This window comes from Sminthopsis crassicaudata, chromosome 2 (assembly GCF_048593235.1).
Source record: "Sminthopsis crassicaudata isolate SCR6 chromosome 2, ASM4859323v1, whole genome shotgun sequence".
In the NCBI taxonomy this organism is placed as follows: domain Eukaryota; kingdom Metazoa; phylum Chordata; class Mammalia; order Dasyuromorphia; family Dasyuridae; genus Sminthopsis; species Sminthopsis crassicaudata.
The window spans coordinates 558,579,761-558,605,851 of NC_133618.1; the positions used below are offsets into that span (position 1 = coordinate 558,579,761).

At 35.2% G+C, this 26,091-nt stretch overlaps 1 long non-coding RNA gene across 1 annotated transcript in view; it reads right to left on the bottom strand.

Moving 5' to 3' along the window:
• LOC141553714 (uncharacterized) overlaps nucleotides 1-24,032 on the bottom strand; it is a 472,891-nt gene extending 448,859 nt beyond the window's left edge. The window contains exon 1 of the long non-coding RNA XR_012485600.1: nucleotides 23,787-24,032. This is a non-coding gene — a long non-coding RNA (uncharacterized LOC141553714). The remainder of the gene's footprint in view (nucleotides 1-23,786) is intronic.
• Nucleotides 24,033-26,091: the final 2,059 nt, after the last annotated feature.

The following is a 26,091-nucleotide window of genomic DNA, read 5'->3' on the forward strand; positions in this document are numbered from 1 at the left end:
AAAAGTATTATTTCTTTCTTTTTTTCTTTCTTTTTTTTAAACAAAAGACAAAAACAATTGTCCCTTTTTCTGAATCTAAATTTTTGGGTTTGTTTGAAAAAATATATTGTCTTAATATGAATTTGATTATTTGTATTGTAATATCTCTTGATTTGATCTCAGGATGTTTGAAATAGTGTGAAAATTTTCCAGGAGCAAGATTAAATGTTCATTAGAAAACTATTTGAGCTCAGTGAACATTCTGAAGGGCTACAGAACATTCTTCAAAAGAAGATAATATTGAGTGTACTTTATGCTTGGCAGATAAAGATCCCTCTACTAACCTCTTTTCTGTCTTCTCCCTCCCTATCTTTTCTTCACTCTCCTGACTTCCTAATAGTCCGAGTTGATAAAAAGTGACACTGTGATGCAAAAATAAGTGTCTGTGTCTATACTTTGCTCCAAAGCAGAAGGGAAAGTCTTATATCTAAGACATATGAAATACTAAGGCAAATATATGATTCTAAGAGTCATACTCCAATGGATAAAAGTAGTTTAAAAACAGTTTTCAAGAGAACTGCATGCAATCACAAGCCACATGAAAGGCTGCTCCAAATTACTGACAATGAGAGAAGTGCAAATTAATTACATTTCTGAGGTTTCACTTCTTACTTAGAAAATATATGAAGATAATAAAAACTGAGAAGCCAGTGTTGGGGAAGGGATAGAGAGAGGGGCACCTGATATACTGTTGGTAAAGCTTTGAATTGGTCATAAATATTCTAGAACATAATTTGGAATTATCAAAGAGAATTACTAAATTCTTCATACTCCTTGACCCAGTAATTACTAAGGATTTATTACTAATTACTAAGCACTTATTCTTTACCAGGTATATACTGAGTATTATGAAATATATACTTTCCTGAGAGAGTAAATGACAGAAAGAAAAATTTTCTATAATAACAAAATGTTCATAAGAGACACCCTTTGTGGTAGCAAAGTACTGAAAATAAAATGGCTGCTCACTAATTAGAGAATACTGAACTAACTATGGTACCTGGAAGTAAAGGAATACTACTACATAATAAGAATTGAAAACTATAAGGAATTCATAAAAACAAAGTTTTGTATGAAGCAAAACCAAAAGAATAATTTGTACAATAAACCAAAGCAATGTAAAATAATAGCTAACATTTATATAAAAGTCTACAGTGTACCAGGCATTATGCTAAATATTTTACAATTTATTTGATCCTCACAACAGCCCTGGAAGATAAATGTTATAATTATCCCCATTTGACAGAAGAGGAAACTGAGGCAAACATAGGTTCATTGGTTTCTCCAGGGTCACATAACTAATGAATGTCTGAGGGAGGAGTATCTTTTATACTAGGCCTCCTTAAAAAAGAAAAAAAATAAATTAAGAAAAGAAATTTTCAGCAAGAAAATAAGGCTCATGATAAGGAGGCATTTCTAAATATTGTCAAATTATATTTCAGAATTAATAGACATCATATTAGTTCTGTTAAGCCCACTGAGCTTAATTCCAGGGAGGGATACAATAACTTCTAAAGGAAAAGGTTCTTAATCTTTCCATAGTGAATCTGGGTCACAAACTATACGTAGGTGGATTATAACAGGACTATCAAGTAGAGAAATATTTGCTTGTATATAACAATGGAAATCAGAATTATTGAGCTAGTGAGCCTTCATGAGAAAAGGGATCTGCAAATGACTGAGAGATCTTTGGATTCCAAACCCCTTATTAAATGCCTATAGAAATTATGAGACTTTTCTAAGTTCACACATCTAGTTAATAAGGGGATTTCTCTTTTTTTTTGCACATATTTGGGAGACTTGCTTAAAAATGTGTCATAGGTTTCCAACAATCATCAAGTCAAAGTAGGCTTTGATTTAAAAAAAATCACATATTATATTATCATATGCCTTATCTATTACAACTTAACTTACTCATATTATTTGACTTTATTAATCAAACTCAACTGTAGGACAATTCAAAGTAAAGATTAAAATGGAATCACCTCTCTCCCACCTCTGCCCCAGAGAATTAGACCCTCAATGATGTATTGTGTCTTCTGATTCCACAAGGAATGATGATATCTGATAATTTTTAAAAATATGTACAGCAAAGTAATAGATCCTCTTCCAATCTGGAAGCACATTTATAACAGGTGACATTAATCCATGTGACTAACTTCTCTGGTTCCCAGACATTTTCTTGGGAAATGTCATTATGCAGAATCATTCTGAACTGCTGAACAAGGACTGAAATTCTACAGAGAGCTTTTTAAGGAGAACACTTATTAAAAATATATTATCTATAGTAGATTTCCAAAGTAAATAGAGTCTAAAGAATAGAGATCAAAAAAATGAAACTTGACCAAGTTAGTTCCCAGCCAGTACCAATAATTTACTATCTAACCTCCTAGTCATAATAGCATGCATTTCTATAGCTCTCTACGGTTATAAAGTGATTTATATGTAATGCCTCATTTGAGCCTCACAAAACTCTGGGAGTTAGGTGATGAAAGTATTACTATCTCCATTTTATGGAATGAGGAAAGTAAGCTTCAGACCTATTGAATTTCCTCATCTTTAAAAATAAGGTGGTTGAGCTAAACTCAGGTACCTTCCAGCTCTAAATTGGTGCTCTCAGGATCAGACAGCAAGTAAGGGATAGGACTGAGTCTCAAACCACTGACTCCAAGTAAATAACAATAGCGATAATATAATATGATGATGACAACAAGCATTTGCATAGTGCACTGAAGAAGACTCCTCTTTCTCAGGTCAAATCTGGCTTCAGACACTAGCTGTATGATCTCGAGCAAGTTACTTAATTATGTCTGCCTCGGTTTCCTCATCTGTAAAATGAGCTGGAGAAGGAAATGGACAAATCACTCCAGTGTCTTTGCCAAAGAAATCTCAAACAGGGTCACAAAGAATCATACATGACTGAAAAACAACTGGACAGCAACAATTTAAGTATTTCATTTTCTCCTCACAATAATCCTGGGATGTAGATACTATTGGTATACCCATTTTACCAGTGAAAAAGGCAAACAAAGGTTAAATGACTTACCTAGGATCACAGAGCTAGTAGAGTCCAAGATAGATTTGAAATCAGGTCTTCTGATTCTAGGTCCATATTTTATCTATTATGTCAATCTAGCTACCTTTGTTAAGAGGAACTCAAGAGAACCCCCTAATCCAAGCTTCATCTGGATAAGCAGTCTTTCTATAATAGAGCAAAAAATTGGTCATCCCCTGGAAAATGTCCAAGGAGGAAAAATACATTATTTCTTGAAGCAGCTTTAGAATGACTAAAACAGTCCTGACCAGTTATAAGTACAAATAGGAAGGCTGATTACTTATGGTCCTCTAAGGTCTTAGCACAGTCTACAAGAATAAGCTTTACTTAGAGGATGGTTGGTAGCAATTGTTATGCTGAGTTCTCCTTTTCTTCAAGATAACTAAGCATGTGGCCTTGAGTCAAGGGTTCTGATCTAAGCTCTGTAGTAAAATTTAACCACTCCATACTTTAACAGGGGTTTTAATATAGGACGTATGAATGATTTTTTTTTTAATGACTATTTCAATATGATTATTTTCTTTGTGGTCCTATGCATTTTATTTTGTGTGTTTAAAAATATCATTCTGAGGGAGGTCCAAAAAGTTTAAGAAGTCTAACTTTAGAGATGATCAATTAAATATTTATTCCACTCATAAAACATGGAAATTAGTATTAATCTCACAAGTAACTCACTCCTAATTGAGAAGGTCTACCCACATGACAATAATAATATGAAGGTTCAAAGATATGTAGAATTCATAACCACATTTGTATGAAAATGTGTGAGAAGAAAAAAAATAATTTTGACATGTAAATTAAATAAGAAATAAGAAAACACCAAAGTTGTAAATGTAGACTATCCATAGCTGTGCTATCCATACTTTGAAGAAATACTGGGGCAGCTAGGTGGCTCAGTGGATAGAGCACCAGCCTTGAATTCAGGAGGACCAGAGTTCAAATCTGGTCTCAGACACGTAACACTTCCTAGCTGGGTGACCCTGGGCAAGTCACTTAATCCCAGCCTCAGAAAAAGGGGAAAAAAAAAAGAAGAAGAAGAAGAAATACTGAGATTAAAGATTAAAAACTTTAATCCCAGGAATCAATGCCAAGAACAGGTTTCTTCAATTAAGAGTGGTAACATGGACAATTGCTTTGTGGAGTTATTTAGCTCCCAGTATTTAGCACAGTTTCCTATATTACAGAAATGATTTCCATTTCCTAGAGACCATTAGGCAAAACAAACACTGATATCTGACTAAATCTAGTTCCCCTACATTCATTTCATTTTTACTGTTAAGGCCGAATATTTGGATTGCTGAGTTACATACACATACACACACACACACACACACACACACACACACACGCATGTACAACCCTAACACCAGTCTTGGGCTGGCAAATATTTAACAACTAGCTTTCAAAAGTTATGCATAATACATCTTTAAATTTCAACCTGCATTATTAATATTTTCATCACTTTCTTGACTAATCAACAAAAACAATAAATTAAATCCTGATTGTAACATTTCCCAATTTCCAAGGTATAAACTAATATGGTGAAAATTTAACAATAGGCTCTCTAAGTCATTATGAGCTATTTCCAGCTCATTTCCTCCATTTTATTACAATTAATAACCATAATTCATTCAAAAAATGTTTAGTAAGTGACTATAATGTGAAGGCAAAGTGCTAGGTGCTAATGGTTTAATGACCAAAAAAAAAAAAAAAAAAAAAATGAAAGTCTCTGCTTTCAACTAGATTGCATTCAAATTGTACAATCTTCCTTGATAGCACAGCATACCCTCACTTATATCCAATTTGCTTGCAAGACCGGCCATCACCTCCAGGATGTCTTTCTAGAACAAAGGACTTCTCTGATTAGCCACCTGGACAATGCAGCTTCTCCTCTTCTTCTTCCCTTTTTCCTCTTCCCCTTATCTCTGCTCTACCTGAGGGTGTTTTCACCAAAACAATGTAAATTTTGAATACTAAATCTCTTAAGATATTTTAGAGTTTACTGGCTAGATTTCTTTCTTAAGGACCATTCCTTAAACCCAAATAAGTCTGGTCTTCTTTGACCAAGTAGGGTTTGGCCATTGTTTGGACCCTGATTGGCTTAGCATGAATGTAAATAGAAATTGTTTCTATTTTGGCCAGAAACTCTAAGGATCTTGCCCAGCTAGAAAGATTTTTTTTGGGGGGGTGACTTAAAAGAGATCATTCCCTGCCTTGGTTCTTACTTAGCTTTAATCACTAATTGAACATTATCTCTTAAGACCTATTAAAAACCTTCTAAAAAGGCCAAGGTCATCCACCGCATTCAGGGTCATCTCCAGTCATCTTGATCTATATCTTGCCACTGGATCCAAATGGCTTCAGAAAAGAGAGGGGTGACTTTACACAGCTCTCTCTCTTGGTAAAATTCAATTTACTTGTATGTGAAGGCGTCACCTCCCTGATGTCATAGTTCTCTTGGAGAAGGAAGAACAAGGAACCACAACAATCCGTCTTCTTTTCCTGTTGCACTTTGATTCATACTTATTACCTAAGAAAAAGAATGGTTCAGGATTCCTGCACTAAAAGAACATAAATTGATAGATATGTTTCTTGATTTTTTTTTCCCCAAACCATGCCATGCCATTGGCCAACAGGGTTCAATGCATCCTCTTGGGATACACAAGAGCATACATAATTCAAATCAACAGGACTGCAGTTCTCAGTTATCTCCGTAGACAAAATCTCTGCCCCTAAAAAAAAAGACATTTTATTTGGTAACAAACCCTAAGAATATCCAGAATTCCCCAGGCATCGCTAATTGCTCTAATTTGTTTTTTATCAGGAGTGCTTGGCAGGTCTGGTAACATGACAGTCTTCCCAATAGAGCCTTGCCAATTTCAGCCTTAATTTCATCAGTAAACACAATTTTGACTGTGATGAGAAAATTCCATTAATCATTCAAGTTCTGTGAAGAATGGTAGATAGACATAGGAGCTATGAGCTTTCAGCAACAACTTCCCTTTTGTTCAGTGATTGAGTTCCATACCTTGTAGTACTGGAGAGAAACAAAATTCTCAACCACTTGGAGCTACTGAGATAAATTGAAGGAGACTCGTTGACCCTTAAAATGAGCTAAAATACTTAATATGAGACAAAATGTATCTTTCCTAACTCATTTTAGTTGTGTTCAAATATTCCTAGAGATACTTATCAGTTATGTGACCCTGAAAAGTCACTTACCCCCGCTTATCTCAGTTTTCTCATCTGTAAAATGGGGATAATAGTAGCATTTATGTTCCCCTCCCCCAATTGTTATGAGAATAAAATGAAATAATTTCTGTGAAGCACTTTGAAAACTTTAAAGCATTGCATAAATTCTAGCCATTATGTTTATAAATCTATGAAATGATATGTTTACTCCCTCCTGAAATATTCCTTAAGTAGTTCATCTAGACCTTCATTATTCTTCATTTTGCATTAGCCACAAGACCATGCTATGGAATCCATTATACTGAAGAATCAAGTAGCAGAAGGAGCCTCATTCCATTCTACCTCTTCCTCATTCCTTTCTTTCCTACCTCCAAAGTACCCCATGCTGAGTACTTTATATGTATCTGCATATATTATGCCTTCCATAAACTTTCTTCCTGCTCTCATTTCCCAGGAGACTGTAAACCTTTTGTGGACAGACTATCATTTTTATCCTTGAACCCTCAAAGCCCAGGCAGAACTTTGTACACAGAACATGTAGGACTTTAAAAATTATTGTTGCAATTTAGGCACTTACAGGGATGGGGACTGGACCCAGAAATTCCCTCTGCCAAAACAAGTCAGAAGCTTCTCTGAAACTTTTTCCTTCAAGCTCTGAGAAGGTGGGTGACTTGCCTAGCATCATACATATATTATGTGTCAGAGGGAGAATTTAGATCTGGATCTTCCTAAGTATTAATGGGAACATATTAATGAAAATCTGTTTCCTAATCAAAGGATTATATCTTTTGGAATATTAGTGAAAATTAAATGATAGCCAGTGACAGAAGATTGGAAACTAAGTTTTCTTGACTCCAAGTTCAACATTCTATTCACTAAAGTGGCTCTAATATTTAACCTAAATTGTCTACATTTCAAGGTAGAATCTATAAAATTTCAACTTATATCCAGTGTGATGATGATTCTGTGGTTCAGTTTAATCTCTTCTCTATGAAACTTGTTGTTAGAGGGGTACTAGGGTGAGGGGCTGGGTTTGGGGGTGGGATGGAGAGCAGAGATCCATCTGTAATTCAATCTAAAGACAGACATCTTAATTTAACTGCATTTTATTTTCTGAAGATGTGTCTTCATCTATTATTCAACCCTGATGATAATTTGATACTCAGGAAGGATCCAAATTCAACCATGTTATTAGTAGATAGAGAAGGAGAGATGCAGAACCCTATTGGTCTAAGCCTCTGAGGCTTAGGTAGGCTAAGTGCTTTTTCAGAATCACACAGGTAGAAAGTTTGAATCCAAGCTCTGGCTCCAGAAGCAGAGTTCCTCCCTCTGTACCATGCTCCCTCCCTTGTGTTGTAAAACTGAAGCACTCTAACACATTTCTAAATATCAATCTAAAGATATTTCATGGTTTGGCAATTACATACAGATATTATCTCTTGATAACTTTTGAAACCATCTGAAAAGTTCATCCCTGAGGTCACAGAGTAGAATCCACTATTCCATCACATGGTACCAAGACTGACTCCAGTCTCCCGCCACCATTCATTCTTTTTTGCTACCCTCAAAAGGACCCAATCTAAATGTCAATTGCAGGTTGACAAAGCTCTGGCTAATTGGTAGGAAAGATCCCATCCAGGTGTAGTTCAGAGTACTCTATGTAAATAAAAGATTTAAGAGCTTCCCTCACTTATTAAGAACATCATTTTAGAAACATGACCCGGTTGTGACATTTAAATGTGACCTTTTCTTAAAACCACAATGTATTCTCTTGCTTACATGATACTGGGCTGGACATTCTTAACCCATTCATCCTTAGACAAGTGCCCTATTTCAGAATTCCCAGTTTTCTCTTTAGAGAGAAACAAATAGAAAGGTTAAATACTTTCATTTTTTAGAGTCCCTCTACATAAAAGATCCCAGGTGAGATTCTTGGCTCCCATTTAAGGAAAATGTTGGCTTCTCTAGAAAAAATGGAAGGGGACTACTATATAGCTTCAGCCTTTTCTTGACAGGAAAAGACATTGCAGTTAGTAAACACCTTCCTTTTTCTTGAAATGCCTTAGCAGTCTTCCATTTAATAGCCGTACTCATAGAACTCTCTGGGCAGCAATTTTGCTAGATTACACTGTTGTAGAAAGGAAAAAACTTTCTACAAGGGAAAATCTTAGAATCAAACTGACTTCTATATCATTTCATTGAAAAGGAGCACAATTCATGGTTCAAATTTATTGGGGAAAAAAAAATTATATGAATGGAACTTTCCAAAAAATTATACTGCCTTCTCTGTTCTCCTTTCCATACACATAAAAAAGGTATTTATATGAATATATGATATTCCATTATAGAGTTTAAATATTTTAAAGCATCTTCTGTTTTCTTAACTATACCAAAAATGTTCACTGGGAATGCTAAGAATTTCCATTTTGCCTGCAGAGACACACAAAAAAGGTCACACAAATAACAAATCGTTGCAATTATGTGTCTCTAACACTACATTTGAGAGATTTTTTTTTGAGGGGGGTGTATGTATGCATGTATGCATGTACCTCCCTCAGACTAATAAGAAATGATTCTATCACATTTTAGCTCTAGGGAAAGTTTTTTTTTTTTTTCATTTATTCATCTCACACATAAACTGTATGTCTGATAATATTTGAAAGTCCTAATTTATCGTTAGGGACCTGTTTTTATTAAGATATTTTAACCTCCCTTCTCTCTCCTGCCCCACCTTTTATTAGTAATCTCTCTAGAGAATAAGAATGGAAAGGAAATAATTGAGAATGGTAGAGGAGAAAAAAATGGGGAACATGGTGGAATTTGGAGCCAAAACAGATGGGTTTCACCAATCTCCTCTCCCTACTAAAATGCCAGTAAAGACAGTCTTCCCAATAGCTCATATGACAACAAAAAATTTCCTTCTGCCATAGGTTTAGTTCTGTTTTTCAGTTAAGAAGCATATATTAAGTGCCTACTAACTGCCAGGGAAGATTCTAAACACTGAGGATACAAAGAAAAGCAAAAGACAGTTCACACCCTGTTTTAAAGAGGTTTTTGTTTTGTTTTGTTTTTTTCAAAGAAGATTCTTTTACGTGTAAAGGGGTTGACACTAAGAAAAGTAATAGAGCAAGGGATAGTTTACCTATGAGATCTTTGGAGAAGGAAGGAATTTATAGCCAAAGAAGAACTAGAGAAGATTATGAAATGCAAAATGGACAAATTTGATTTCATTAAATTAAAAAAGTTTTGTACAAACAAAACCAACACAAAGGGAAGCAGAAAGCTGGGGGGGGAGGGGGAGGAAACAGCTTTTTACAGCCAGTGCCTCTGATAAAGGCCTCATTTCTTTTCTTTTCTTTTCTTTTTTATAATTTTTTATTTACAAGATATATGCATAGGTAATTTTTCAGCACTGACAACTGCAAAACCTTTTGTTCCAACTTTTCCCCTTCTTCCCCCACCCCCACCCCCAGATGGCAGGTTGACCAATACATGTTAAATATGTTAAAGTATAAGTTAAATACAATATATGTATACATGTACATACAGTTATTTTGCTGTACAAAAAGAATCAGACTTTGAAACAGTACACAATTCACCTATGAAGGAAATAAGAAATGCAGGTGGACGAAAATAGAGGGATTGGGAATTCTATGCAGTGGTTCATATTCATCTCCCAGAGTTCTTTTGCTGGGTGTAACTGGTTCAGTTCATTACTGCTCTATTGGAAGTGATTTGGTTCATCTCATTGTTGGAGAGGACCACCTCCATCAGAATTGATCATCATATAGTATTGTTGTTGAAGTATATAATGATCTCCTGGTCCTGCTCATTTCACTCAGCATCAGTTCATGTAAGTCTCTCCAGGCCTTTCTGAAATCATCCTGTTGGTCATTTCTTACAAAACAATAATATTCCATAACATTCATATACCACAATTTATTCAGCCATTCTCCAATTGATGGGTATCCACTCAGTTTCCAGTTTCTGGCCACTACAAAGAGGGCTGAAAGGCCTCATTTCTAAAATATATTAAAAATGGTGTTAAAATTGTAGGAATACAAATCATTCCCCAACTGATAAATGGTCAAAGGATATGAACAGAGAATTTTTAAATGAAGGAATTAAAACTATCTGTAGTTATATGAAAAAAATGCTCTAAATCACTATTGATTAGAGAAATGCAAATTAAAATAACTTTGAGGTCCTATGTCTGAGATTGGCTAAGATGACAAGAAAAGATAATAATAAAGGTTGGAGGAGCTGTAGGAAAACTGGGACATTAATGCATTGTTGGTAGAGTTATGAAATGATTTCAACCATACTGGAGAGAAATTTGGAACCATGCCTAAAGGGCTATCAAATTGTGCAAACCCTTTGAACCACTATTGAGTCTATATCTCAAAGAAATCATAAAGAAGGGAAAAGGACCCACATGTGAAAATATATTTGTAGCAGCTCTTTTTGTGGTAACAAAAATTTGGAAAATGAGTAGATGCCCATCAACTTGGGAATAGCTGAATAAGTTATGGTATATGGAAGTAGTGGAATAATATTGTTCTCCAAAAAAAGATGAGCAAACTGATTTTAGAAAGACCTGAAAAGATTTACAGGACTTGATGCTGAGTAAAACAAGCAGAATCAGGAATACACTACACAGTGACAGTAAGATTGTGAGATGATAAACTGGACAGATTTCGTTCTTTTCAGTGATTCAGTGATCCAAGGCAATCCCAATAAACTTTGAAGTGGAAAATTCCATCTGCATTCAGAGAGAGAACTATGGAGACTGAATGTAAATCAACATATTCTATGTTCACTTTTTTGCTTTTGTGATTTTTCCCTTTTGTTCTGATTTTTCTCACCCCATGTGATTCATAAGGAAATATGTAAAAATAAATTAACATGTATGACCCTCAAAATAATTAATTTTTTTGGAAAAAAAAAAAAAAACTTCCTAGCTGTGTGACCCTGGGCAAGTCACTTAACCCCAGCCTCAGGGGGGAAAAAAAAGAATAAGAGATCCCACAATATTTGTTGATTTTGATTTTAAAAAAATCATCCCAGTGAGAAATGATGAGAATCTAAACTAGGATGGTGTGAACAGAGAAAAGGAAAGTGTACCAAGAGATACTAATGATGTAAAATTCACAGGACTTGAAAAACTGATTGGAGTTAGGGGAAGTTGGTGTGAGGAAAAGGAAAATTATATAATTATCATTATGTATCACATAATTAGAACTAGATAGGATCTTAGAAGTTATATATTTGCACATAATATAACAAAGTTATATTTATAGATAAAGAAATCAAGGACCTCATCATAAATGCGTCAAATAGCCGAACTGTGATTTTAAAAAAATTTTTTAAAAGCTTTTTATTTTCAAAACACATACACAGAAAGTTTTCAACATTCACCCTTGCAAAACCTTGTATTCCAAAAATTTTCCCCTCCTTTCCCCCCCCCCCACTACTCTCCCCTAGAGGCAAGTAATCCAATATATGTTAATCACAGGCAATTTTTCTATACATACTTCTACAATTATCATGCTGCACAAGAAAAATCAGATCAAAAAGAAAAAAAAAAGATAGAAAGAAAACAAAATGCAAGCAAAAACAAAAAGAGTAAAAATACTATGTTGTGATCCACATTTCAGTTCCTACAATTCTCTCTGGGCGCAGATGGTTGTCTCCATCACAAGACCACTGGATCTGGCCCGAATCACCTTGCTGTTGAAAAGAGCCACGTATGTCACAATTGATCATCATATAATCTTGTTGTTGCTATGTACAATGCAGAACTGTGATTTTAACTAAGGCATCTGAATCCAGATCCCAAACTCTTCCCAGTGTACAAAATTAACTTCAATATCTTTCTCTAGCAATGTTTAACATCCCAAAGTATGAGCAGAGTTGAGAGGACATTGAATGGGGAAGGGGAACAACAGAGTTAAGGGCAGAAGATGCTTGGTTAAATGTAAGAGGAAAGACGGCTGAATTTGGATTTAGAGGACCTACGTTCAAATCTCAGTTTTACCATTTATTCCCAATGTTTCTTAACCTCCATAAAATGAGACCGTTCAACTAAATGACGACTAAGGTTCCTTCAAACTTGAAAGCTATTTTATATGACTCTAGGGTAAAACTCTGATGGGAAGCAAGTGAGACTAAAAGAAGAATGTTTGACTCAGAGAACAGAAGAGGATGGAGGGGACCACAGGTTGCATGAAGGTGGGATTTAGAAAGCCTAGCATAAAGGGAAAGATGGAAATTATGATCAGAAAAGCCAATTTCAGGAGTCAAACTCATCATGGTTACAGGGGATGATGAGAAGTTTTACAATTATATTCCTTTAAGTGGCTGAGATAGAATAAAGAGGCCGGTCATAGGATTTGAGGAGCCTCATGAACTAAGGGACCAGTTCAAGTGCTATTGTTCAGTTATTCAGTTGTGTCTGACATTTCATGACTCCATGAAACACTGAACATCATGCCTATCTAATCTTCCACTGTCTCTTGAAGACAGTCCAAGTTTATGTTCATTGTTTCCATGATACTCTTCATCTCATCCTCAGCCACCCCCTTTTCCTTTTGCCTTCAAATTTTCCCAACATCAAGATCTTTTCTACTGAGTCTACTGAGTCTTCTCATTATGTGGCCAAAGTATTTAAGCTTCAGCTTCAATATTTATCCTTCCAGTGAATAATCTGAATAAATTTTTTTAAGGATTGATTTGATTTCCTTATTATCCAAGGGACCTTCAAAGGCCTTCTCCAGCACCACAATTTGTGTTAATTCAGCAATTCCTAGCTTCCCTTATTATCCAACTTTCACAGCCATATATTGCTAATGGGAAAAAAAAATCATAGCTTTGATGACACAGACCTTTGTTGACAAGGTGATATCTCTGCTTTCCTTCCAAAGAGCAAGCCTCTTTTAATTTCATGGCTGCAGTTCCTGTCTGCAATGATCTTTGAGCCCAAGAATATAAAATCTGATACTTCTTACATTTCTTTCACCAGGAAGTGATGGATTAGTTGCCAAGCTCGTAGGTTTTTTGTTTGTTTTTTATGTTAAGCTTAAAGCCAGTTTCTCTACCTTCTTAAGATCTATGATCTTATCATCTCAGTTCAGATATACTCTTACAGGTAGTGGTAAAATTGGAAAGAGGATTCATAGGTAAATTGTTATACCAATTTCCTCAGGATTCCAGTAATGTAGTTCTAATTCAAACAAGAAGGCCAGAGTAATAGGCATTTCCAAAGTTAGAAATGAGGTGAGTTCATATTCTTTCATAAAAACTAAAGCTAAAAGGAAGTCTCTAATGGTCATCTAGTCTAACTTGATTTAATTTGTCTTGATTTATGTCTCAAGGAAACTGAGGTTCCAGAGAAGATATAAACTTCTCAGAGTCCTAAGACCCAGGAGAGAAATTCAGTTCTGCTGATTAGTGGTTCTGTATTCTTTCCAGTTATTGAACTGGATCTGATGTTTTAGGAAACATCAGAAGTTCAATGGAGTTTTACACTCTCTCTTTCTCTTATTCTGGCTTTTCTTTTATAGATGGGAAAAAATAAAAAAAAAATTAAAAAAAATGTATATATATATATATATATATATACATACATACATACATACAAGGAATAACAAGTAATAGAAACCTTAAGAAAAGTGAAGATTCATTGAAGATACATTGAGGAAAAAATATACCATCTGAACAGGAATAGGTAAATTATAAATGATCACACAAATTTTCCAAATGTATACCTTATTATGTGGCACCATCTCATGTCATACATGGAAAGTGATCCTCAGGATAGTTCAGTTGAAATTACTATGATGGATCAGAAGGAGGAAATTATATCTATCATTTACATATGTACACATAGATCACATATATGTATATAGTATGTGTATGTACGTGTAAGTATATAACAGATATATACTATATACAATACTCTTTATAGAGTATTTTATATATATTTCATATGTGTATATATGTGTATTTATATTTATATATGTACATATAAACACGTATGTAAAATATATTTTAACTTTTTTTGATAGAAAAAACCTAAGCAAAAGTAAGTGCCATCAGTTATGGAATAACAGATGAAATCATATAAAATGAATATAATAGAATATTGTTTTGCCATTAAAAATTAGGAAAATAAAGAATTCCAGGAAATAATGGGAAGACAACCAATGTTGTTACTGAGTAAAGAAAGCAGAACCAGGAAGAAAACATACACAAATGACTACAATAATGTACATGAAAATAACACTAAAAAACAGTGGGTCTCTGATCAGTTTTAATTATCCATTATAATGTATAATTATATATATTATATATATAATTTGCATAATATATTATAAATAAATATATAATTATATATTTTATATATAGTTATATATTTATATATATTTATAATTAAAATAATTTAATGTTTAACATACGTGAAACATTAAATAAAAGACTTCAGAGGTAGGATTTGAACCCACCATGACATATTAGAACAGATGGGACTATATAATCCTAAAACAAGAGCAGAATTTCTAAAGGGATCTGTAATCTCACTGAAGAAGAAGCAGGAAGAGGGAATAAATGAGCCTAAAGACTACGGAAACGCAACCAATGGATCATTAGTTCTTTAAAAAAAAAAATGGAGGTAGTATCTACCATGGGAAATGATAATGGCAGGGTACCTAGATGCTTTAATCCTAGAGTCAGGAGGACCTAAATTCAAATCTGACCTCAGACATTTAATACTTTCTACCTGTGATCCTGGGCAAGTCACAACCTTAATTGCCTCCTGAAAAAAAAAAAAAAAGAAAGAAAAGAAAAATAATAATGCCTTCTACTTGTGTAACATTTTGTTTTTTTAAAAATCATTTCATATCTCAATTGAACATATAATCACTCTGTGAATAGGTATGCTAAGTGTTAAGTCTTAAAGATGAATAATTCTAGACCCTGAGAAATTCAGTGACACCCCCAAGTCTACAAAGGAAACTAATGGCAGGACTAGAGAGCAATATTCTCCTCAAATTTTAATTCTCTTTTGACTATATGAAAAGAACAGACTACCTGGCTATTAAAAAGTAAATCATTTCACCAGGATGGGGAGGGGGAATAATGAGTCTAAGACCTTCTTAATTGGCTTTGTACACTGCAAAGGTTTCCCACCAGACCTCAAGAGGACATTTGTCCCTGAGCCATGCTCCACCAGCAGCAGTATAGGTGGTTGTTTTATTTGAGATGCTACACTTTGATCAAGATACACCACATGTAATAGGTTTAGGGAACTGATTTTGGAGTCCAGAAGCCTACATCTAGGAAATTAAGTTATTTATAAAGTGCTCTGAAATCTTATGCACAAGGGAAGTACAAAGTAGAGTGTATTATAATGTACACATATTGAAAACATATGTTAGGATACAGACATGGACACCTTAAGCACAGTAGAATTATGCACAACACAGCATTTCATTTCCTGGTAGAAAGGATTCCCATTATTTTTCTCCCTCTTCCTCTCAGTTCTAATCTAAGTTAAAATACATATACGTATAGAATAAACAACTTCTTCCTCAACACAAATAAAATAGAGATGACCAAATCCATTATTTCAGATCACTTTGAATCCTAGTATATATAAATGTACCAGTCTAGAGGACATCTATGATCCTTATTGAATGTGCCTCAATGGTTAATGTTATTTTCTGACATCCAGAAGAGATCCACACTGTGGGTGGAAACACGAAATAGTTTTAAAATAAGCTTGGGTAACATGTTACTGTGTTCTTCTTTGACATATGCTTCCAAGGATAAAAATTACACTCTGATGTTAATTTGTCTTTTTTTTTATTGTGAAATATGTATGCCCAATAGCCCCAGAGCAGACTCTGTAATTCATAGCTGAAGTTAAACTTTACATAGCTACTAAGAAAAATGACTTCTCATTAATTTTGAACATCTTTTTCCATAAAGCAAAAGGCTTTGATCTTGAAATGATCTAATCATGTGATGTTAAAATAAAACATCAAAATCTTGTATTATGTATTTTTCCCCCAGCAAAAGGAATTGTTTATTGTTGTATTTTTTTCCCACCTCATGGTATCAGGATATTTACAATGATAAAATCAGTGATCATTAACATCTAGTCTAATGTAGAGACTAGCTCTATATAATCCTATAAATAACATTTCATTATGAATTAGGAGATCCAAATCTTAGACCTGACCCTCCCCACTAATTTTCTTTGTGACTTGGTGATACCACTGAATTTCTCAAAGTTTACTGTTATTTATCTTTAAAACAGATATAAAATTCACCCTACCTATTTCACAGGATGATTGTAAAAATCAATTGATATGTGAAGTGATTTTGAAACTAACAAAGTGTTATACAAATCGAAGGCATTATTATTTTCCATTGTAGATACAGCCCAAATATTGGTTATCCAGGGAATCCATGAGTTGAATTCTCGAGGTCTATTGGTCTCCTTTCTTCCCTCTTATTCTTCAGTGAGATTACAGATCCTTTTGAATATTGAATATTTAAAAGCAGGAATTCATGGTAGCTGCCCACAAGTCATTTTTCCTATCTTCCCAACACACACACACACAGAAAGCCCAAGTCCATTGGTGTAAAGGATGGTCAGCATACTCTTAAAAAATATTTGGCCAATATGCATCAGATCTTGCTGCCAGATAATAAATGTTGAGAAAAGGGTAGCAAAGAGTAGAAACAGTTGTCAAGAGAAGAGGGAGAGCAACGGAGTATGGATAGGTAAGCTTTTCCTCCCAAGAGCTAAAGTAACACAGGGATCATCTATTTTGGCAGACCTTGGACAATTGTTAAAATGAAGTTTGGGGATCATCTTTGCATCTTACTATAATGGTCTAACCTTAACGTACTAAATAAAAATAGTTTCTAATATATATATATATATATATATATATATATATATATGTATGTATACTTTTCAAAAGCCCACAAATGATTGATGTTTTACTTAGCTACTTATTCCCAGATTTTTTTTTTTTTTTTTTTGGAAAAAACCTAGTCCCTTCATTATTCAACAGAAAAGTGATTTGAGACAGACATCATAGTTAAAATGGCAGTAGGATATGCTACCCACTTGTATCTCTGCATCTTATCTATTACCCAGATGACTTTGGGCAAGCATCTTAACCTTCCTTTGCCTCAGTTTCTTCATCTATAAAATTAAACAATTGAAATAAAGCTGGCCTGTTTTCTCTTCCACCTCTTGATTTATTTGTTTAGTTCAAGGTTTTACCCATGCAAAACATAACCATTTCAAGAGAAATTCCTATTATGAATAAAAATTCCCTGAGATCTTCCATTGCCAATCGCTTTATACTGAGGGAGAAATAAAGAATGATTTCCTGATTATTTAGAAGATAGGGCACTGGAGATTCTCCTGAGCAAGCTAACGTTTTCTATTCTTTATAAAAATGTTTTCAAAGTAGACTAGTTTTAATTCGGAATGAATCTAGTTTTCAGTCCAGTCAAATCAATGTTTGTTGAATTGAACAGAGCCCATTTTCGGAATGGAAAGAGGAAATAAAAATAAATCACTAATTTTCTAAGAGGCAAGAATTATGTTATTTTTGCTACAAAAATCTGTGTTTTCTGATGGAAATACTTTCTTGGATCAAATTCATTCATTTGTGCATGTGTTTGTTTTCATACACAAATGTTTGCCACGTGAAAAGTAGCAGTTTCTGAGGAAGCTATTGAAAAGACTATCCATAGGAGTTGTGTTTAAGCATTAGGTCCTTTGAGTTCTATGCTTTAGATCTCTGTGACTGAGCCTCCTTCCACCTTTATTGCTCTACAAATACACTTTCTAATTTGACTTATTGGTCAATTCCTGATTGTGTTTACCCCTAAGTAACTAAAATCATTCCTGTTTATTAGCTCAAGGAGGATAAAGGTACAAAGATCTGTGGCCCAAAATGACCCAGGTTTGAATTCTATTCTCGGGTAACAAACTGACAACTAAAAAATCCCACCACCTAACAAAAAGTTGTTCTGACCTTTGGAGGCTGATTACACTAGAAGTCACAGTGAATTGTTTTTACATTGTTGAGTGTTTTAAAAATAAATATTATTATTATTAGACGTAGTTGAGAAATTTTTGCAGAATTACATTCTTAAGTAATGCATAAAACTACGGAGATATATGTTACATATTCATGAATTCTAGTAGATATAGGATCTTTTGAGTACTCTAAGGATTCAAATCATAATCTACCATGTCTGTTCATCTTGTTCAACTCTTGTCCATATTTTTTGACAAATATACCACAGGATGTCTACCCAAAATGCTGAGCTCCTTCTTATTCCCATGATTTTGCAAAGATACAAATGGATAATAGAAGCTGTCCATTTATAAGGTAAGGTGTTGGAGATTCTCCAGATTATGCTAACTTTCTACTTCTCCATAGAAAAATTTTCAAAGTAGACTATTTTTAACTCGGAGTAGATTCTACAACTTCCCCCCTGCCTCCCTCGAGCATGAATGGCTCATGTTACCTTTTATACTAATTCTTCATTTATAATATATTGTGGTCTGTACATCTTTGCCATGTATATCTTTATTGCTCTGTGGGTGATGTTTAAAACCAGTTCTCCAGAAAGGATTACATCCTACGAAGTTACATGATATCACCAGAAGAATATTGTTATAAAGTAATTAAAGTCATTAAGAACATTAGTTCTTTATAGGCAAGCCATCAGGTTCAATTCTGCTACCAACTCATTATCAACCTGCATTGTATATATTTTATAATAGTTCTACTATACAACAATTCAAATCACTTAGGTTAGTTGCTTTGTTCATTACCGTGAACTTGAAAGACATTATTATATTTTGAGTTTCCAAACCCTTTCATCCCTAAATTCAGGGTCTGATTGTTACTGGCAACAGAAGTTACTTACACCATAAAATTTGAGGCATACCACCTATAGTGGGCCTGGAAGTCCCACCTATAATAAAATGGGAAGAAGGGACAGAAAATTACTAAGATACTTCAACAGAGCATAGACATAGATTGTTATAAAACCTGGAAAACATCTAAATCATAGAGAAAACATCAGTTTCACAGAATGTCATACATCCATTGAAAAGCTTGTGCCCAGTGAACCTCCATAGCACTTTATACATAAGATTTAAGTTTCTTTGCTTGAAGCAAAAACTAAGGTTTAGAGTAATGGCCTGCAGGATGGAAAAGCAGGAGAGGAATTCCATTTAAAGACTCAAAACACAAATAAATCAATAAGTATTTATTAAGTGTCTATCCTGTGCCAGGCATTGAGTTGGATAAGGAGAGGTAGGGCACATGGACATCTCAAATTTGGGATTATCATTAGTATGGAATCTTGGGCAAGGCCAGAACAATATTGATGTCTTTAATTAAAATCTAAGGGTTATTTTTTTTTCTTTGTCCTATAACTAATTTTCCCCCATTATTCATACTATCTTTCCTTTAATCTCCATATATTGTTTTCTATTTTTCTCCTAGTCCTCATTTTCTATTCCTGAGATTTGGCCTCTACATAAAAATCATGAGAAAAAAACACCTCAAAATCATTAGACCCCATTTTGAGATTTATTTGTGCAATTTACTTATGGATGCAATTTCTCAAACCTGAGAAATCCTTACAAGAAAAGAGAAAAATTCAAAATATGGAATTTAGGATTCATTCAAAGTCAGAACTATGCTTTGCTCTAGGCCTAGGACTTGAAAGAAAGTATCTATCAGATGAGGACAATTGAATTTGGTATCTACCTGGGAATGGGGGCTTGACCTGTGATTTTATTAATTCAGGGAACTCCTGGATGAGGGAACTCCTTTTCTGCTTTTCTGATACCCAAGTCTTTGAGAAATGCTTAAAGCACTGAGTTTCATTAATATAAGCGGAATCACCGTAGTATGTTTCAGAGGTAGGACTGGAACTTGTGCCATTCTGGTTCTAAGGTTACTTTACCTCTGTATTCCCCATAACATGCTGTTTTTTAGCACTTACTTATCAAGAACAATTAGACTATGAAATTACCAAGTTGGTTCTGCTGCCTCTCCTAGGCAGCTGAACCCCACTTAAGCTCTCCTCTAACCCATCCTGCAATCCCATCTTCCCAGCAGTGATGATGATGATGATGCATTTCTTGCCACTTGCCTCGTTGCTAGTCACAGATGTGCTGGAATATCAGAGGCCATTTTAGACAAAATTATTCAGATGAAGCTCAGTTTATACAGATTAACAAAACAGGTTAGAAAGCCAGAGTTCAATTTCTAGAGGAAGCTTTGTTCTCAATAGCTTCCCTCCTTTCTAAGTAAGGCACATCATCATTCTCTAATTTCAAAGCAGTCAATAACCACAAAGGAAAGGATATAAACTGTGAGAAATGAATGGGCATTTGGTTATGAAAATTAAATTGGAGAAGTGAAATTTAAATTAGAAAACTGAAATCCATAAGAACATCAAAGAATAATCAGGGGTGTAGGGAGGGAGATTATTTGAATTGGAGCCCCCGGGACTTTGCCCTCCACCTTCCTTGTTATCTTCCCCCAAAAGAAAGTAAGAATGTAAGCTCCCTGAGGACATGTGATAAGTGTGATATGGTGATAAGGCTATATGATAAGGACAGGGAGTTTCCCCTCTTGGTCTAGAAAGGTTGGGAGAATGGAGATGTGATCAACCACAGGAGCTCAAAGAACCAAAGGAAAAATTCTGGTCACATTTTGCTTAAAATTGGGTATATTATATACCTTAGAAGGGAGAATGGTAACCTGGAAAGGATCCTGACCAATCAGGATCCTGAAGGAAAGAGTTAATTAAACCCCATAAAAAGGCTTGACCTGGCCTCCCTATGTTCCCATTCTACAGAATTGGGATTCATTTATTCTGGCAGGAATGTAAAATAAATCTTTCCTGCATTCATAATGAATCAGTGGAGTTCTTGGTAAGATATTTTTATTTCTTACGTTAAAAAAAAAGGATGCCTCATGGGACTAATGGCAGGTAGGAAGCTCAGCTACAACCCATTATTTAGCTCTCTAAACCATTTTCTTGGATTCCCCAGAGTACATTAAAGCCATTATCCTCTTTTTTCTACCCTGTCATATATGGCTGGAGAGGTAAAAATTCCTCATCCTGGCAATGAGGAATGGGGAGCTTTTTTCTTTTATTCTTTCAAGTTTCTCTTCCTTTCTCCCATTTTATTATCATATATTTAAATTGGGGACACCTAGGTGATACAATAGTTAAGAGTGCCTGGCCTAGAGTCAGAAGACATCTTTCTGAGTTCAAATCTGGCTTCAGAACATACTAGTTGTATGACCTTGGGTAAGTCACTTAACTCTTGTCTCAATTTGCTCATCTGTAAAATGAGCTGGAGAAGAAAATGACAAACCGCTCAGCACCATATCCAAGAAATCCCAAATGGGGTCATGGAGAGTCAGGCATGACTAAAATGATGGAATAAAATAATTAGCAAAAACAATGAAATGCTATTCCAAATGTTGGAAACCGAGTATCTGTTGTATTTCTTTCATTTTGACATTTCCCTTCTCAAGGAGATATTAAACTGTTGTCCAAGTTGTAATTTCAAAGGCGAATGCCAACATTTAAACTGCCTCCAGTATAATGTGAGCAAGAGGAAAAAAATGCAAATTGGAAGAGACACTACCCAAAAACCTCCCTTAGTTTATGATGATATTCAGGTTTAGTTCCCACTTTTCTCAAGGTTCATGATGCTGCACAGGTGGTGGTGATAAAGGAAGTCAAGGGAGCTAAAATGTTCCACCTGAAGAAGTTTTTGTTGAGTGCCGTGTGCTTGTGGTCAAATTAACCTTGCCTTTCCCTAGATAACATCATAGGCATTTTTTGTACTTTTCTTTCATGTTTGGGTTGAATAAACCTCAATTAGTCAAACTAATTATGCATTTTAAATAGGCCCCCTTTTAGAGTTAAGCAGAAAGTTTTCCCACTTCTTCACCCACTTGAAAATTAGTTATCTTGTCCAAACCTAAGCAAAAAGTAATTATGGGTCCTTATTTCCCAGTAAATATTGTAATTCTGAAGAATTCATGCTTAAAAGCATGAAAGCCAGGATTATGATACATTCAAATGAAAACCCTTTCTGAAGATTGCCTACTTTTATTTTAAAGCCATCTTAAAAGAAAAATCAATTAATATTAACTATCTTTTTTTTTAAAGGGGTCAGGGCATATTCAAGGTCAAAAAAAAAGGCATCTGATATAGTTTAACGTGGGTGACTATTCAGATGAACAGATTTGGCATATTTAAATAAAACATTCTAATAGCATGTTCTGGCCTTGGAGGCCCCAGGCAGCATACATTGTATTTGTTAGACACCATGGCTTAATTACTCTCATAAATGAATTATACCAGTTTCAATTTAAAATCATAAGTGTTGCAGTTGAACTAGGGTCAAATTAGACTTTCTGTCAATTATGCAGATTACTTAAGCAATTATGTAAATTGTTAATAAATTCTTAAGTGGGGTGGAATTTTTCTTGCAAAAATATATATTTTATGTTATAGGACTTAAACTTTGAGGGAATTAATACATGAAGGACAGTAAAGGAAGGTAGATATAAATATCCATCTTTAGACTCCTCATTTAGGCTCAGTAGTTACAGAATCATAGAATTAGAGCTAGAAATGTCTTCAGAGGTCATTGAGTTGATTGCTTTCATTTCACAGATGGGGAAACTGAGGCCCATAGAGGCCTGTGATTTAAACTCAGACTAAGATTTAAATTAAATGCAGCACTCTCTTCACCACCACAGCCTTATACTAAGAAGTCTTTAGTAAACCACTTGTAGCTTTAAAGGAACAATGCCTGTTATGCTGAGAACTACTTATGTTCTTGGGAATCATGTAGATGACAGGGATTTGAGTAGGTAATAAGATCTGGGGCCAAGGGAACATATGTACTATATGTTATATCTTTAGCATACCTTGAAATTACTTCTTCCCTGCTGAGTTGCTTTAGACAAACTATTTTCTTTTAGGCCCTGATCCCTGGGGCCCATCCAAATTTGCATGACTGTCTTAAATCCAATTCAATCATCTCCAACTTATGCTATTTTACTAGTGAAGGATGGCCTTTGACAGAAATAACCAAATCTCTCCCTTGATCTACTAGGTGGTTTTCAGATTTCAGCATTTTTAAAGTATAGTCACCATCTTGTTTTTGCAAGTATTGACAGTTCTGAAAGCTCTAACCTCTATTTCATTTCCATATTTAAATCAGTATCTTTTTATCATTGTATCCTTTAGCACTGAGAGAAGTTCCCACCAAAACATTTTTTTTTTCCTGGTTGCTTTCTGTGTAAAGTTGAAAGCTATTTTTAACAAGTAGTCTCTTTTTGAAATACAAACTAGAAAGAGCTTCGTAAGGTGGGGAGGAAAAGAACTGGCTAAAAGAGCACCCTGGGTTTACCTGTTAATCATCCACTCCTTCCCGAGTTGCTCCTCAGAACCATCCACGAATCCCACATTTGATGTGGTTTGATATTGCTCTCCTTGCCATTAATGCAAATTGCTCTTGTGCAGGTGAGATGTTTGGGGAAAGCTTTCAAGTCCCTTCATGGAAAGCAGAAAACAAACTTGAACTTGGAATAGGACACTCCTTGTTTTGCAATCCAACCCCTAGCGACTACAGTCAGGGAACCCAGCTGGGGTGTTCCTGAGTTCACCTGTTACTAATTGAAGCCTTAATAAAGGCAAAACCTTTGACCTCTATCCTCCAGGCCACTTACCTAGTGCAAATTAACATTTTAACATCAGTTTTAAAATGTGCTACCTCTCTGAAAAAGAAAGCATCTGATGCAATGAAATATGCATATCAAAGCTGAAAAAGCAATAGGAGAATTCAATGAATGCTAAATTATGGGTCTACAGAGGGCTGCCTTTGTTAAAATCTACATGCCAGTATCTGTAAACTCCAGAGTATTCAACCAAAGGCAGAGGGGCAAGTGTACCTGGCAACCCTTTACTTTTTTTTTCCCTTTCTCTCTCTCTCTTTTTTTATTCTTTGTGACACAGAGGGAAGACTTTCTAAAATATTAGATGAAAGCCCCCTTTCAAAACTCCGTTTGCTTTGTAGTGGCTTTCTCTCTAGCTGTTCTGCATACTTAAAAGTCGTCACCACCTTGAGTAGATTACATGCTTTTAAAAATACATTGTACCTCTCAGAGCTCCTAATACAGAGCCGTCCAACCTGCATTCTAAAAATGTCTCATTGTCATCCTCACAAGGATCTCTGTGAAAGAAAGCAAAGCTAAACAAATCTTTTTTAAAAAGCGACAACAATGCGTTGTTGAAGTCATCTTCAGCCCCACTTCCAGCAACACCCAGGACTGGAGACAGAAAGCTATTTAGAGCATTGAAAACAGCCTTATTACCCTGCCATTTTTGCACTTTTTTTTTTTTTCGTGACATTAGAGAGTCCGAAGTGACATACATTTTTTATAGCTTCATAAAGTCGTCTCCTGACCGGGTCACCCTTCTCATAACTAGGGAGCAGAACGCTTGAAAAAAGCCATTCATCAACGTGAAAGGAGCCACTGTCTGCCCGCTCCAATATGCACACAGTCTGGCAAGATTCAGCTCAGTGCAAATGCTAACTTACTCCTTTGCTAATGCCAAATGACCCGCTCACTTCTATTAGCACACAGAAGGGGACAAGAAGGGCATGGTTGCTGTCCGTGTCTGCATAAATGCTTTTCAAGATAGAGCCCGGGATCAACGCTTCTTGCTAAATGTACTGAACACATAAAAAAAATTAGCTTTATATTTATACTAATTAAATATTCAATTAAACAAAGATAAAATTATGGGAAGAAAATTTGTTCTTGCCTAATGGACTATATCCCGTTTATTACTTTTCCACAGATATACCATTAAAGTTCCCGTGGAAAGCGGCAGGAATTGTTGCTCTGATTTTTATTTCTTCAGCTTCTCTTCCAGTTTGTTTTGTTCAGATGTTCCAAGTCCAAAGTGCCCATCCTCTCTGAGATGGGGACAGAGGGAGAACACCCACCCAAATGCATGTCATCTGCTCTTCTGTCCCGTGGCAACAGCCAGCCTCAGGGCCGACAAGTCCACTGGAGGAGGACTTTGCTTGGGAATTTAGTAGCCCGGTGGTGGGAATCGTGGATCCGTGTGATCTGAGCGCTCCATGCTTGAGCTGGGCTTCAGTGCAGCTCAGACTGAGGTCTTGTGACAGATGCAGCCATGCTTCTGATTGAAAGGACCAGGCTGCCCTGGACATATGGCATAATGGGTTAGTTCACTGGGCCTTTTGCTTTTGAAGCCTGGGTTCAAATCATAGTTTCGGTACAAATGAAATAGAATTGGGCTCACCTTACACTGTTTATGTGTGTTTTTGTTTGGCTGTCCTACTTTCTTAGCTCAAAAAGATCAGTAGAGTAAGGGCGGATTTTGAGTAGAAAATCTGTGGATGTATGTATCTATGTGTACATATGTATGGATGTGTGTATATGTAGGTATATGTGTGTGTCTGTGTATGTATATATACACACTCACATTTATGGGGCTGACTGTGATAATTGGAGTAATTGTTTGTTCTAATAACCATAATTATATTCCTATTACATTATCTGCCGTATTTTAAAAATTGCAACCATAACACTCAGAACAAGGAACAATGCTATTGGCTTTTTGTGTGTGTGTGTGTATTTAAGAAAGCTGTCAGATTGACAGCTGGAAAAAAATGTGTTTCT